Source organism: Sinohyriopsis cumingii, chromosome 12 (genome assembly GCF_028554795.1).
Source record: "Sinohyriopsis cumingii isolate HCF-2022 chromosome 12, ASM2855479v2, whole genome shotgun sequence".
In the NCBI taxonomy this organism is placed as follows: Eukaryota; Metazoa; Mollusca; class Bivalvia; order Unionida; family Unionidae; genus Sinohyriopsis; species Sinohyriopsis cumingii.
The window spans coordinates 61,315,607-61,333,145 of NC_142972.1; the positions used below are offsets into that span (position 1 = coordinate 61,315,607).

Below are 17,539 nucleotides of genomic sequence, written 5' to 3' on the forward strand. Positions count from 1 at the left end.
ACTGTTCAGCTTCTTCAAGGTCGAGTAGGCCAAGGTCGACTGGTTTCCCAGAAAATTGCAGAAAATCTATCACACTAATAGGTCGTCACTTGGTCGAGTGAAAGACGAGTGATAGGGTTTTGAATATTGAATTTCGTTTCAGGAAGGACTATCTGTAATTGAATGGCATTAAATTTGTTGTTTATTTGAATTTCACCTTGTGTATTCAGTAATTTAACTGTCGGCATCGCTGACTGGGAGCTCGGAGCTTTGCATCTCTATCACTACTTCAATGTCTAAAAGAAAGCGAGCCAGGGTGGATCTTCTGTAATAATTAAAGATAATACTGGGAGCACCCCACCCCAACCTAAGGTAGTCTACGACGAAACCTCTTTACATTTACATTTTGTTATGTCGCTTCTAGACACCATGCTTCCACCGAGAGCATGTTTTCTTCAGAACCATACCGGATGTAGTTCCGTACGCCCCTAACAGTTGCTTTTGTAATCGCGAGAACCGCAGCCGCCAACGATTCTGGAATTGCTGAGCGAAGTATAAGTATTCAGCCGCTTTTTATGTGGGTTGCCTCAGATTTCAATAACTTTAATGTTATCATGTTCTGTTCTTTGTCCTCCTTGACATAGGTTAGGTTTGGCTAGCTACTAGGGAACATTTCCAGTTAATTTTAACGGAGAAGATCGCAATGAACCTGCACTATTTTTTTTTTAAATCACATTTTATTCTCGCAATCTAGATTTTGCTGAGAACAACCATATTTTAATTGTGTTTTTCAATTATAACGACTGGATTTCCACAGGCCCGTCAATGACACGATTCGGTTCATCCGTGCCTTCCAACAACGGAAGTTTATCGGAGAGGATCACAACAATATACCTGTAATTTCCACCAGGCACATTTATATGTTCAGTAGTGTGTTGACCACGGTTTGCTTGAACAACTGTAGGCGTCCCGATGAAAAGTAATAAATTAGGAATAATGTAATGAAGTATTTTTGGGAACTCTGCTGACATGTCTCGATATTTTAATGCCGGTCCATACACGACCACAGCATGCGATATGCACGTGCCAATTGACTGTTTTCCAAGTCAAACAAAATTTCTTCGAAACGTTCCTGATGACGATGTATCCACAACGAAATTTCATGCCATCCTAATTTGTTATAATATCACGTACAGCTAGCTGCCTGTCAGCCAATCAATTCGTATCCTGAAACGCCACAAGCACGCGTGTCGGCATGCTGATACATTATTGTGAGTTTATTTACAAGACAAACTGATAGGCGCGACAAAGAACCCATCTACAATAACAAACACTAATGTGATCGTGTTAACAGGGTTATCCATAATTTCAATTTCAAATTTTTTTTTTGTTTTCTGCGACACCATCACTATGACAAATTGTTTCGTTGTCGTTGTCATTGTGGGTTAAGACGACTGTGTGCTTGGCTTCGAAATTAACCTTGTGGACACTTCTGCAAAACCCAAATATACAGCTTCTGAAGCCTCATTTTCGGATCCTTAATAACTATGTTTTCATTGTTTTGTTGATACTGATCAATAGAAATCGATCAACCTGTCATAGGAGAACATCAAAATAGGTTTTTTAATGAATGAATTTCAATACAACTTGGAAATAAATATATTTAGAATAAATAACAAAACACGATATTACGTAAAACCTGTTTAAAAGCAGATCACGGAAAGGAGACCTCAAAGCTATTCTAGTACCAAGCACTGTAGATGGATAGACTGAAAAGTAGCCATTGCTAAGATCAGAGCGGAGAATAAGGCGATAAATGATAGTGACTTATTGATGGAGAAAGTCGTAGTCTGGTATTTGCTGACTAGCATTTCGAAATTACATGAGATTGCATACAAGCATTTAGAAAGTTTTATATTTGAAATAATTTTTATTCCTTTCATTTGTATTTAAGACTTCTGTCTATTTCCCCTCTGTGTGTGTGTGTGTGTGTGTGTGTGTGTGTGAGGAGACTGGAAATAAACTTCGTTTATGTTATCATTTGAATTCATTATTTTTACAACATAATTGAACTGTGAAATGATTTGGAAATCTACGCTGGTGAACGCAGTAAGGGACTAAATGTTGTAATTTGGGTTGCGGAAAAAGGTGCTTGCAAGATGGCAAACAGACTTTTGAACTGACGTGATTATGAAAGTTCGCTAGTTGTAGCCGACACCAGGATACAGCTTAATGGATAAACTTGTCGTGTCTAAAGAATGTCATATATCTGATATAGACAGGCTGGATTGGCCGAATCCCAGAAAATGCCAGTATTTAGAGTCAGGACAGAAACAAAATTAGATTCATTAAAAAGGCTCCATACAATGCCACGGATATTTGCTACTATGTTCTGATACATCACAACCTATTACAGCTATACAGATAGGGCATTTGAAAATGTCAAGGAAGCATGTGCACTTAATTGCCATTATTCTGAATTTAATGTGATTATATTATTTGTCCTGATGTCCGTTTGTAATCAGATACATACGAACTCATTGCTAGATTGGTTATGGCATGGAAATCTTGAGAGCTTTATGAACTCAGTTATTTCATTGCGTGGTTTTCGTTCATAGTTCGTGCCTCGAAAGAGTATGGACTGCATTCCCCCTCCATTATAAGCATATAGTGCGAAGCTTTTTCAGGATGCCGTCTCCTTCAGAGGTATGTAATAATTGATCCTTTCCCGTTCTTTCTATTATCAGTGTTTGAGGGATTATTTTGCTTTATTAAACATTTCGTGATTTTGTCCCAGATTTCCATTTTGTTTGTCAAATTTCATCTGGCACATTCCTGTAAGATTTAATTCAGTATGTTTTCAGTTTGGAGTCCTATCTTGATCTGATTTGACAAACTAGCAGGAATTGCGAATCTTACGTGTAATAAATGATGAGAATGATTTCAGCGTTTTGTAACTTTTTATAATTTTTTCTTGTTGGAGATAGATTCACTGGTTATAGCGAAATCTTATAAATCGTTCTGAACGTAGACCAGTTTTTATTGTCAATTCTTGTATACATATACATGACACGTATTGTGTCGTTTGAAAGATTCTAGTCCATGCATTGCACGGTTCGGTGCATCTGTATCAGATGAACGTGTGGCGCTTAGCGCAGAAATGATGGATCTGTAATTAGTTGTCTGTTGGCTGTCCTAAAGTCATGTCCGATCCATTTCTGCGCCATGGGGTCTAATGAATCAACGTTGGATGGCATGCTCAGCTTCTTCTGCATGGAAGTCGAGTTCAATGACAGACAAAAGGAATGTCATTTTTTTCGTCCAACGTTACGTGCGAAACAAAATAATTTCGTATCTGTTCTATGGACAGCGTGGTTTCAACAGCTGCTAATTGCGAACTTTTTTATCCCTTGTGCGAACACACTAATGTCATATCTATTGTTTGAACATAATACATACATGCGTTGTGTGTGCAGATAGTAATTTCATATTGTCGAAAAGGTAACGTGAACACCTTCTGTTGAAAGAGCAGAAAAATTTGCAAAGACATGTGAACAACGTTTGAATGCCTCATTTAGATTCTTAGTGATGATTTGAATAACAAAGTCTAGTGTATACGTAGACCATTTCTTAAAAATGATTGTCTAGTTTGAATTGTGTAAAAGATAAAAATGACATGCGCCTGAATCTCTTTTTGCAGCTGTTAGTTGTCAGAAATTGGTCACGAGTGTTCTTATTTTTTTATAGTATGTTGTAAATAAATATCCCTTTGATAACGGGTGTTCGTATTTTCTGCTGATCCAGTTCCCGGTAGGTCCATCTTTGTGACATGCAGCATATGAAATATCTAAGCATATGTCTTCAATAAAGAACAATGAATTTATCAGCATGGACAAAAAATACATTCTAGCAGACACGAGTCCGGTGCAGACGTGGAGAAGCCATTATGATTAAGAAGAAACGACAAATACTTTCACTAAATATTCCACACAGCAGTCCTGCCCATCTACAAACTCAATTATTTGCGAGCCACAGAACAATACCCACAATAAAAATAATTACAACCATTACCCGCCGACAGAACAATAGCATTCATCTCTCGAATTTCAACGCCAGCGAAGAACAATGTGGATATATACCCCTTGAACGTTTGAATACACGATAACTTAGTAGCTAGATTACTATGCCCTAACATAGTGAAATAGAATTTTACTGAATATACACGACCACCAAAAATAGGAGAAGAAACTAAATGTTTACGTCTTTGCCGTCCATTATAAGTGTATTAGTCAAAGAAAAATAATACCTTATTGTTCAAATTTACATGTGGTTGACATATAATCTTCATAATGTGCAATTCTTGTGTGATTTGTTAATTTTGTTAATATATTTTATACCTAATCTCTAAGCATTGTTTAGAAGAGTGCTCACGCTAAATAATATAAACATATGTAAAAACTTTATTTGGTGATTCCAGGAAGTGACATAATAACTGTCTGCATACGGACTGTCATATTCGAATTTCACACCAATTTTTATTTTTTTAAATTTTTTTTTTATTTCATGTTTATTTTTAAAATACGTAGAGAAAAGGAGTATCATTTGAATAATTGTTTTACAGATGAACATTATTTTATTATCTGACAGTCTTCAAATGTAACCAGAAGTTAGTAACCTCCTCATGGACATACATCTTTTTCAAATAAATTTATTGAATCAAATGAATAAATGCGTGTTCTATTGGAATGAAATAAAAATTATCTGTTTAGATATTTAAAGTTCTGAACTAAAATAAAGAACTAAAATCATATTATAACAATAGATTGTATCAGAAAAAAGAGTAGATTAAATCTTGCAGATTCAAGCTTTGATGGAAGAGTATGTTTTTAAAAGTCTGCTTTCAACAGCATCGGTAGCAAAGTGGAAAACACGTTGGTTTCGATCCCATCTACTCTTAAAGTTTATGCTAAGATCCCGTCATTGGCGTGCCAAGCTTATTTGTCAACTCAGCAAACCTACTTTCGTCTCGTTGAAGTATGACAGTGTGGGTGAGTGTCAGAATCATGCGTTAAAAGTGATACGACACCAAACTGGCGATAATAGTATGAATTCAGATAACGTTTGTTTACAGAAGACAACATACTGCGGTGCACTTCATATGTCTGAGAACTGTATCCCTGTGTCTAAAGGTGGGATTACGTGTGAAGCTGGAAGTCTTTTGCTTCGATTTATGAACTCTGGTGGAGCTGAATTCAACTGTAAAAGTGAAGTAATTGAAGCGATATCTTGGTTGATTTAACGTAACAAATTTACGGGGACAACAATCTTGAAGGTCAGTAAAAAAATGAATGAATCTAGACAACAGCCAGCCAGACTACACACAAGAGACAGCGGTTGGGCTGTGGCAAAAGTTTAAATAAAACACGTATAGTTGCTATACGTCGGATACATTAAACATAAAAATATTTATACATTCAAATGGTATGAACAGACAAATTAAATATTGAATACTTGACAGTGCATCATCAGGTGATTCTAGCCGATCAAGAGAAGAATGGTTTCTAAGATCTTGAATAATTCATATTTTACATCTGCTTAATTCCATATAATGCGCATTGCATGTACTAATTTTGCATATTAAACGAAATTTAGATATAGTATCTTCTTTTAAAGTAGTAAATTCAGCAGTATTTTTGTTAAATTTAGTTTTTTATTTTTATTTTTGTCGAGTCATTATATAGAGACATAGAAACATTAAAAGAAATTAAAGCTGTGATAAAAAAGGCAGGTGATAAAAAAACCCAGAAGGTTTATTTCGTGTAGAATGAAAACTTATTAAATTCATTGTATCTCGCAATAATATCGTATCTCACAATAATAAAAAGCGCTGAAAAGCATTTCTCATGATCCTGAGATCTGCAAATAAATGCTTCTTTTCTCTCGTACATCATTTTTCGACACTGATATGTTAAACTAGTCGTTAGCTTCAGCCAAATTTGAAGGTAAATACGTATTTTGTTCAGATACAGACATCGATGACGTATGACCTGTCTAAGAAAATATGCATACTAATTCTTCATTGTTATCATTTAGGATAAATTGGATTAAAAACGTGACATCTATTTCAAAATAAAACGACAGATTACTGAGACTGTGCAAGGGAAGGTTATATGTTAAATGGAAACATTTTAGACATATTTACTGCAATTACTAAAATTCAGTTACTTAAACAAAAGTCAGTATATTTCTGGACACATTATTAAACGGGGCTGCTAGGAGATAAATATTCAAATTTAAAGAAGAGAGAACCCAAACATTTGCATACACACTGCAAAGCAAGCGAGAAAATACACTTTCGTATAAAAGGTTTATGGTATTCAAGTTGGAATGTAATGTCACTAAAACGTTATTAACATGCAATCGTTTAAAAAGAAGTACAACGGATATAACTCAATTCTAATAGTGATATATTTCTAACCAAATTAGGCTTTGGCTAAAAAAGTGAAACAACCGACTGGAGACGACATACACGATGCCCTCAGAGACATGTGTTATAAGCAAAGACCAGACAAAGTATACTTTTACGAAGTGAAATATTTTCATAATTGTAGCATTAAGAAATTATTAAGGAAAGAAAATACCTAATTCTTTCCATTTTGACTTAAAAGGACGAAAACATCCAAGAAAATGTGAATATGACATTAAAAAACTTGAATATGGAAATACCCGAGTCACTGATGGATATACTAATGCCTAGAATACAATTCATATTCCTCTAATTAAGCACGAAAGGAAGAGAATAGATTGCATCAAAATATTTGAGTTGACGGATAACTGATACTCGCGGAACGCAAGAATAAAGACTAAGCGAGACGATCTGCATCTCAAATATATTCTTTGCAAAATTACATCTTCTTAATTTTACGGAAGAGATTTCGAGAGTATATCTTACGAGGAGGAGTTATTCCCATACATGGGACATGACATTGTGTTCAAGGATGAAACAATCTAAAAGCAAAGCAATAAACCATCAAAAATATAAAACGTAAAAATAGAAAAGAACGCAAAAGAACAAAACAAAAATGAAACAAATAAATCCCATAAATATATTTACTACTAAAATGGAAAGTATATATTCATCATTCTAACAGTTGGATAACTGCTGAAACTATGTACACGAACATTAATAGATGAAAACTATTTAGATGAAGAATAGAAAATATAATGACGGTTGGTCTAATATTTTGTGGAATCACCTCATAATATAGTCAACTAAATTATACAAAGGCCAGATATAATGACGTCTTGTATAATAAAACTATTCCGTTAAAACAACCTAAAGGACTCGCCTGAATGTCAAACCAGCGCAGATTGTACAGGGAATGCGATTAGTGTTTGTATTAATTTTCTGAAGAAACCGGACCATACTTGAGCACACTAATAAATAGAAAATTTGGAGAGTTTCGTTCTGTTATAGTTCAACTTGATATCCGCAATTAAAAATCAGAAGAAAAAAATGGATGATATAAAATTGTAAAAGAACTGGTATAACAGAATTGTACTTCATCCATAATTAATATAAGTGGCAAGTGTAGCCAGGAAGAGAGAAACGTTTCAGTATGACTTCATCAGGTATGAACACTCTTTCAGACATGACCGTTTAAAATAGACGACTTTGGGAACTTTAAAGATGAATATAAAATATGCGTAAATGGTACTGTAGACAGCATTATAAGACTGGTTAAAGTAACATAACGAGAAATTACGGAAAAGGATATGTTAAGATTGATCTTATTTTGACTGAACACAAATTGCATTCTTACAAATGAGATCATGCAAAATAACGTGAATAAAGATGTTTACAGATGGTTAAGGACTGTCTATTTATCCCAACTGCAGTTCTCAAAGAGAATGCTATAAACAGACCATACAATCATCGATTATACATCAATTATATTATATTACGTTGAATAATGTTGCAATTAATTATTACGAAGACAATATGTATTCAGTGAGTAACATAAGTACACTTCCAAATGGCGATATTTTTCGACTAGCGTATAATCAAATAGGTATTCCCAAACTATTTAAAAGTATAATTCTTTTGTTTTCTTTTAACTTTTCAACCATCGCTTCTCTCGGGGTCACATATCCTATTTTATTTCCCAGAAGCACAGTTTCAATAGAGATTTTATCCATAGAGTAAAGGATCACTAGTCTTATTGACCCCTAAATAACCAGCCAAGGGATTTTCTTGGGTAGACTAAAAGTTTCATGTCGATAAGACTTTGGAACGACAATGTGATAACCCATTGGCCAATCGTCACCAGCAGATATATCAGGTGGTCTCCATTTCCTCTCAAGGCGCCATTTTTAAAAAATAAACCAAATTGCTATGTCTGATTGTACATGCCATTTCCGATTTCCAACATCAGAATGTGGAAGCATGTTTCCGTCTCTCACGTTTAGTATATGAGGTGTTGAATAAACGTTCACTCACATTTTTCATTTCGACACTATTTACAATATTTAGAAACTTTGTTTTCTTGTCACAATGTATATACTTAACCTGCGCTCACTAGTGAGTTGACGTCCTATTGTGTATGATAGTTCCTTCGAATAGTACTCAACCGCTCCGGTGGCCTACTGGTTAGAGCGTCTGCCACGGATGCGGGAGGTCGTGGGTTCGATCCCTGGCCGTGTCATACCAGAGATTTACAAAAATGGTACTAACAGCTGCCTAGCTTGGTGTTCAGCATTAGGAAGTTAGTGTTAGGACTGTTCGGCCTGGTGTCATGATAATGTGACTGGATGGGACATAATGCAACATGTCTGCGGCATGATGCCCCAGTGCTAGGCATCACTTTAAACTGCCACATTGCAGACATCGTAGCGATATGACAGAAAAATTGTTAAAGCTACGTTAAAAATCGAGATCACATCACATCACACCGAATAGTACTTTTATTGAACCAAATGTCTTTGTTATTGTTGATCACTTCAAAAATGTTATTATGTGATTACAAAATCCATACAAGTTTTGACTGGTGTCATCGTAAACCAACATTCGCTTAAAATACGACTAAATGAATGTCATAACCTTTTCGTAACAATTTTGCTTTTAATTTTCCTTTGTCATTTTATGCGTCTCAGTTCTTTTCCCCATGAAGACGAATGCAATATGGCTTACTTCTTACACAAACGCATATTCATCATTACACAACAACATTATTTGAACTTGGTCGCGCGTTTTGTCTACTTAAAAATGAAATTTGGAGTCATTTTGTGAATAAATGCGCAATGAAACATCTTTTTCATTTGATATGGAATGAATAAATGTTGGCATGTACGAAATTCGTGATTATGGACTGGATTTATGTGTGCCAATTCTACATGAAGTACATCGGATTTCAGCGGGGACGGAGCAGCGTGTTGACATCTACAAGTGTTTCTGTTCTGTCATTGACTATTTGAAATCATAATGTGGGAAAAATATGAAGTCTTCCAATTGCAATTATCAAAATAGACGCTATGAAGTATAATGTTTATTTCATTTTGAGTGCAGTAAGAAGGATGTAATTGCACTTGGAATATAGTCGAAATTAAAGTAAAATTTCAAAATGTGCAATCAAGCTTGAGAGCCCATGACATGGCTCATGTAATTCTGATTTGCAGAACTAAGAAAGTACATTTTGAGGAAATTCAGGATGTAAAACACTAAGTATATTTTGTGTCATTCTTATTACCAGCTAAAGAAGACAGATTATGCCTTTTCACTTGCATGTGAGTTTTAGGTACCAAGCAGTTTTATGAAATCTGGCGTCTATTGCCCGCCTAAATCCAAAAAATGTATCAAAAAGTTAACGCGGAATGTAGCAAAACAGCTGGTATGTGGCAATCCAAGAAACACCTGCTTTTAGTTCACTTAGAAACAAATTTAATCAACCAATACCTAAAGCAAATAAAAAATGCTGGCGTCTGCGTCCATTGTTTGTTTACAATAGAAAGTAAAGTTAAGGGAGAAAAAAGAGCATATAATAATACTTAAAATCTCTATAAGATACATATACAGATACAGCCACTCTCCGGAGTGTCCTTTTTTTTGAAAGCTCAAATATGATAACGCTTCTATTAGTTCGTACTTTGCAGATGTTTAGTAAGCGTCTCCATGTAGCGAATTTCGTGCAATGGCTGCATCGTCTTAGCAATAATGCTATAGTCTTGAATAATTATGACACTGATAGGTAACTTGCTTAACGAGCGGTAATTGCATACCGAAGAAACGTCTGAAGAACATTTTCTTGTTTCTGGAATGTGTAGAGAAATGTGGTCATTTAGAAACTAAAGCAAACGAAACACTTCAACCAAAACCTTACAAATGTCTTACAATTGTGACCTGGGCCCTATGTTTGAAATGGCAAGTAGATATCACTTAAACCAAAACATTACAAATGTTTTACGATTGTGACCTGATCCTGTGGTCTAAATGGCAAGTAATATGCCGTTTACTTATACGTTTTAGCTTTATAATGAATCATCCCAACTATTATAAACAAAATATCTATCTATCTATCTGTCTATCTATCTATCTATCTATCTCTCCCTCTCTCTCTCTCTCTCTCTCTCTCAAAGTTTTCATGGCGGAATGAACACTACGACGTGTTGGTACTTTTGAGGCCGATATTTAGGGTTTGTTTTGTCAATGAAAGGCATTTGTAGAATAAACATTGGAAATCAAGACCTGACTGTTCATTATTGACAAACAGATCTGGATTTGTACTCATCACAAATTGGTGCAAGAGATAAATGAGATAATGATGTAAAGGATATCACTTACTCCCGATATTCTAAAACACTGCTTTCTTACTGTGCATCATTTAGTGAAAAGCAGCAATAGTTACTAATATCAATATGATACGTGTCCACTAAATAAATTAAAAAGAATGGATAACAGTTATTTGTGAAATTGTGAGTCGTATAATGCAGCACTTGAGCGTAAAGCAAGAGACTATGTCGTGTAGCGGATATTCAAGATGGGAACGGCACGTTGGGGGCAATGAGAATTTCACATGGGCAAACATGTCACACTCCAGACAATGGGAATTTCACATGGACAAAATTGGCACAGTCGGGACAATGGGGAATTTAATATCAGATTGGAACTGTTGCGTCTAACGGAAATTTAACATGGGGTCTAACGGTACTTTAACATGGGAATTACAATATGGCATGAACATGAATTTGACATCGGAATATCAATATGGGACCTAAAGGGAGTTTCACATGGGAATGTCAATACGGGAACTAAAGGGAATTTCACATGGGAAGATCAGTACGGGACCTAAAGGGAAATTTCACATGGGAATATCAATACGGGACCTAAACGGAATTTCATATGGGAAGATTAATTTGGGACCTGAAGGGAATTTCACATAGGAATGCCACTATAGCTGCTAGCGGTAGTTTAAGTATTTTCAAAAACTGACACGATTTTATTATGGGGAAATGTAATGTTAAAACTGTTCATAGGTTTAATAGAAATGGAAGGTAGATCCCTAATAAAAATAATCTACACAGGACTATTTTATTCTAACGGATTTAATATCCCCTTAAAACAGAGGAAGATGCATATCCCAGAAAACTTCACTACCATCAATTTTGAAACAAAACTACCATCCACTGCTACATTCATAATCTATGCAACGCTTGTAATTCTAGCATTCATGGAGGGGACAAAGAGCAATTAGTACTAGTACATACGCACATACACAAACCTTGCTTTCTTTAGATATTAAATAGGATGAAGGAACAAACAAATGCACACTTAAAGGCAGGCATTAGCTTACCATTGTGTCACAGAATAAGGCAAGAAATAACTTTGTTTCGCCTTAGAACGATTTGATTATTTTCGTCGTACATACATGCGTACAACGTTACCTAGGGTGGATAATATTTTTTTTATAGCTATATATCTCGTCGTAGATCGCTTGCTTCAAGAGTCACAGAAAGCACGGTATGTACGGGCATTTTTACCTTACTGATACTCATGCTCAAGTGGATTTAAGGCAAATTATTTTTTTAAATGTAATTCACTCACTGGTCTTTTGGATATTGTCAAAGAGTGTACGTTTTCCATTCTTGTTCTACAGCCATAGGGGTAAGCGTTAAATATTTATTGTATTTGATATGTGAAGCATATTCAGTTTTTAGTGTCGTAGCGTGAAATGCTGCCTTTACCACTACGCGGATTTGAAACCTTGTGAACGTTTAATTTAGTAGCATGTATCTATTATGTTATTATGTCCAGTTTGGCTTTATCTTAGCTGTTCGTATGTGTGTGCGGGTATATCAGGCTTTTGGTTCGTATGTCTGTATGGGGATGGAAGCAGGTGTGACAATCAAGGCCATACAAGGACGGAACTGCTGATTTGTAAACTTGTGCGCATGGTGGATCCATGAAGGGTTGTGTGTAGCCAATACAAGTTTGGGCCAAACCAAGAATTCAGGAGAAGTGTGGTTTGACAATGGACACGTGAACCCGGTCAAAATGTTTAGTTTACGGGATGCACAAATGACTGAATCACGAGTCATATGTTTGGTACAATTGTTATGGTGATTAAAATTGAACATATGTGTTTCAATTGATAATGCTGTTTCAACTGAATACAACTGAGTCACTTTCATTACATGATATTTTTAAAATCTTACTTTCATTACATGAGATTATATGAATCTTACTTTCATTACATGAGATTATATGAATCTTACTTTCATTACATGAGATTGTATGAATCTTACTTTCATTACATGAGATTATTTGAATCTTAATTTCAGTACATGAGATTGTATGAATCTTAATTTCAGTACATGAGATTGTATGAATCTTACCTTTATTTTTGAAAATATGAACCACATTTTTGTTTTCCATATTTGTGAATCTGTGTGTAAAGTAATTGAATGAATCGTATGTTTAGTGCTTGAATGAATCACTGTATTTGTAGAGTATATACGTATTTTTTTATTAATTCATTTTATAAATGTCCATCTTTCACCATATTGTGTTGTGTGGTCATTTAATCGAAGCATTCATTCAGGTCAATCCTGTTACAATCCCCGACAATATTTATACCCTATTTTATATGATGTGAACGAAGTGAATAATGTAAGAGTGCAAACTCACAAACACACACATACCCTGCTTCTGATATTCAACATTATGGAGAGAAGAGCACACACACACACACACACACACACACACGCACACACACACTTAAGAACATGCATTTGCTTACTAAGCAATCAAGACAAAACATATAGGTTGTAATCCAAGTGTGATTCTAAATTTTCATTAGTTTTTCTTAAGTTTGTTATAAATTTACGATCTGACATCCTAGATTTCATTAAATTGACCATATTGGCAAACTAAATCAGACTTTGGTACAAAGCTAAGGGTTCTTACAAGGTTGTGGTATCGAAGGTTCGCATGTTCATGTTAAAATGATTGAGAGAATAAAATAAGCACACTAAATGACAGACTTGTTCAATCTAAACACAGCTTTAACATGGTGGGGCTTTCTGGCCTCTGCCGCGAAATGTAATATCAACTATATCCATTTGTTTGATATGATGGGACTCTATTTGGACAAAGCGAATTTGACATTACGCCTCCATGATGAAATATTTAAGGATTAAGGTGAAAATGTCATAGTTCCATATGATGGGGTATTACACATTGAAGATAGGGAATGTAATGTTAAATAAGTCAACAGCTGTCTACTATCCGAAACCTAGTCATCTACTTTTCAAAACCCTAAAATCAAAATCTACTATCAAATATATAATGATCTACAATCCAATATCCCACTATTTGGAGTGACGAAAACCACGAAATTTACCATTTAATCTCCGTTTAGAATGGCCAAGACTCACTCAACTACAGCCAACACAAAGTATGATGTAAAGAAGCTGTATAAAATATAACTGGAAACCCTTATGCACATAACTAACCTCTCTGCCTACATATAGCATTATTATTATTATTATTATTATTACTATTATCCCTTTCTATACAAAATTGAAGCCCCTATCCCTTATAAGTTTCCTATCATCTCTTTTAAATAAAACTACCAGTAAGGTGGAAGGATAACAACGGGTAGAAATATACAAGATATACATACAAACGTACTTATTCACTATCATGAATGGAGTGAAAGAAGACAAAAGGGCAAGAGTGCATGCAGAAAATTAACATTCAAGCTACATCTAGTGTCGATTACGTAGTTATCTACTCTCCACTACCCCGCAATTGCTTGTGAGAAGGCTGTTTCGGGTGGTCAGTACAGCCTAATTGCTATTCAATACGCAGTTTGCAGTCGATCATCACCGACTAATCTACTGGCCACACTGCAATGATGTGAAAGAAGTGGCGTAAAATGCAATCTAAATCCATTAGAAACACAACTATCCTATCTCTTTTAAACTTTCTAGTTATCTACTTACAAACAATTTAAAACACTCGTCCTCGTATAACGTCCGTACCATTCATGTTGAAAATAAAAAACAGTCCCTACCACATCTATAATCAAAGAGAGTAAGATACACAAACGTACATGTTATTTTAAGATACCATAGTCTTAAAATAAGTAACAGAAAAGAAAGAGAAAAGACAAGGTTTGTAAAATTAATAATTTTTATTTATTTCCCTAAAATACATACTGAAAAATTTAAAAAATAACTTACAGTATAGCGAACGACATCTTAAACTCCTAAATATTTTCTTAATTCCAAAAATTTCGAGTAATCCAAATGAATTCCAAGTGTATTACGAATTATGGACAGTAATGTACTGATGTATCGACAATAAAGAGGAGATAAATCCAAACAGTCATTAAATGAATTCACAGCAATTCTGTACAGCTATTAAATATCCAAATAGTCTATAAATAAACTCAAATATATTTCCGTGACAGTTATTATTCAAATTAATCTGAAATGTTTCGAGCACTGTACTAATAACAAACGATTACATTTAATAAACGAACTCCCCTCAATATAAAAAAGAATAAACTTTCATGACTGGTGGTGCTACTCCGAATGCCTAACTTTACGTAATAATTCTATAATATAGAATACTTGATCGTAACAGAGAGAATTCAATACGAGGCTTGAAATAATCATCTTGGCATTTGGACGAAATCAGGTTATCAGTAAACTTATCAGATATTTTAACAACAGCTATTTTTGCCTCTAGAATGGTGCATAACCTTGGTTTAAACTTGTCTACTACCTTCTTGCTTGCAGTGCTTTCAGAGCGCTCAAGTGGGTATTCACTGTGTCGTACAAACTGGCATATTCAGCGATATCGCGATAGACAATATTGAAATTTCGAGGAGAACAGACGTACTTTGGGTGCGCTCTGTATCAACTTGAAACTGCTTGTTATATCGTCGGCAATGGCATATACAAAGCAAACTATGCTATGAATCAGATACCTGCAAATCATTGCACATATATTTAAACAGAAGAGTTGATAAACATATAGAGGAAAAAAAAATCACAAATTGAGAAGAAACAAATTGCACATATACAATGGAAATAACTTCACAAGCACGACGCGCACGAGAAAAAATGGAGTCACTTCGAGCAAAGAAAGAGATAAGGGAATTAGAAAAATACTTCAACACTAGACGGATAGAAACAAATGATGGATCTTTCTTGGAATGTATGTACAAAAAAGGAGCCCAAGAGATAGACATGTTAGGATTATCGAGAGATAGAGTGAAGAGAGTAGCCTCAGTTATGATAGCGATTAAAGTCCAGTATCCAGACTGCTTGAACAAAATCTACTCAATAAACCAGAAGGAATATCAAAGGTGTATTGTGTGCCCAAAGGGGACAAAACCAGTACTACCATACGGAGAATTTCAGATTGCTGGAGAAAAAGCGTTAATCAAAGAACCTACACCAATTCTCCGAAATATAAAAAAGCAAATTGGAGAGTTACACCTATCTGACATTCCATTAGAAATACCTTTGGAGGCTACAGTCCAAAAAATTTGAAGAGAAATTGAAGATACAAGTTATCTCATCAAGACTGGAAACAATACCTTCGACATCCATATACAACGGTAATATATTTCTGGAAATAGAGAAAACTAAGCTAATGGAAGTGAAAAGAGCGTTCTTCCTACATGATTTTTGACTAAATCGTGGTACAGAGGGTGTATATTTCACAGAAAGTGCAGTAGATGTCAACAGACCGGACATACAACACACAAATGCCCCCAAAATCAAGAGACAATAAGGGAAATATAAAGACAACAACAACAACAACAAGTATCAGTAGAAGAACAAAGAGTAGAAAGGCAACCTACAATACAACAACAACAACAGAGGCAACAACGAGAAGAGGAACGAATCCACACGGAACAGACAGTACAAAACCAACAGCAAGAAAACCCAACTTCAAATCAAAGGCAAAAAGTACAACAGCAACAACAAAGACAACAAGAGGAGCAAAAAAAAGAACAAAACCCCAAATAAGGGAAGCCACTAGAACAACAACTAGAACGGAAAAAGGGACAATCCATAGAAAATCCAAAGACAATAAAAATACAAGAACGGCAAGCAACAGTAAAACTGCAAAATTGTCAATTTCCAAATCAACAATGTCAACAACACCAGCAACAACGACAAGAAGAAACTCTACCAACTAAATCATCAACAGTTATCGCAGAGCAAATACAACCTGCACGAAAAAATTAGATACCCAACTCCCCAAACTCAACGCCAATTACAGGAACCCTAGAGCAAAGAAGAGAACGAGACAGAATTAAGGAAGGAAAATAAAAGGCAGGAAGAAGAACGAAGGATGGCAGAAGAAGCCTTTTTTAGCGATAGATGAATATTTAGATTAAATAAATAAATAAAAATCTTAATATATATATATATATATATATATATATATATATATATATATATATATATATATATATATATATATATATATATATATATATATATATATATATATAACTAAACAAACAACAAACAAAAATAATACATATAAACAAAAAGTGTACCGAATTGGAAAATATAAATATAGCAAACACTTACAATTAGGGTAGGAGGGCCTCCCTATCTGGTCTGCAAAGATCAAAACAGGAGAGAGCACCCTCTCCCCCCCCCCCGAAAGAAAAGATATTCATCGGCAGTCTCAGTCTTCAGCAGCTGGCTGTCGGTGTCCATGTATAACACGAAAGCCTTTCCACCACAGCGTGACTTGATACAATTGTAGCCCAAATCGTACATAAGTTCCTTAATGCGGTCCAGGACTGACTGTCCGTTACACAGTTGGTGGTGTAAATTCGTGTAATCCTTTCTGCCGTAAACCTAAAGGAGGCTGATGCTAAATATTTTCCGGGTGTGAACACTGGGTTTACAGTCAGGCGCCGATGCTTTTCGTCTTTCCCCCTCAAACCTCATGCGATATAGGACACAGGATACTAATGGTATGAAAAAATGGGAAACATCCTGGAAATGGGTGAACATAAAATAGAGT

At 35.1% G+C, this 17,539-nt stretch overlaps 1 long non-coding RNA gene across 1 annotated transcript in view; it reads left to right on the plus strand.

Annotated features, from left to right (window-relative positions):
* The first annotated feature begins 2,547 nt into the window (after nt 1-2,547).
* The window catches only part of LOC149786572 (uncharacterized), a 45,549-nt gene continuing 30,557 nt past the window's right edge, over nt 2,548-17,539 (plus strand). The window contains exon 1 of the long non-coding RNA XR_016425208.1: nt 2,548-2,685. This is a non-coding gene — a long non-coding RNA (uncharacterized LOC149786572). The remainder of the gene's footprint in view (nt 2,686-17,539) is intronic.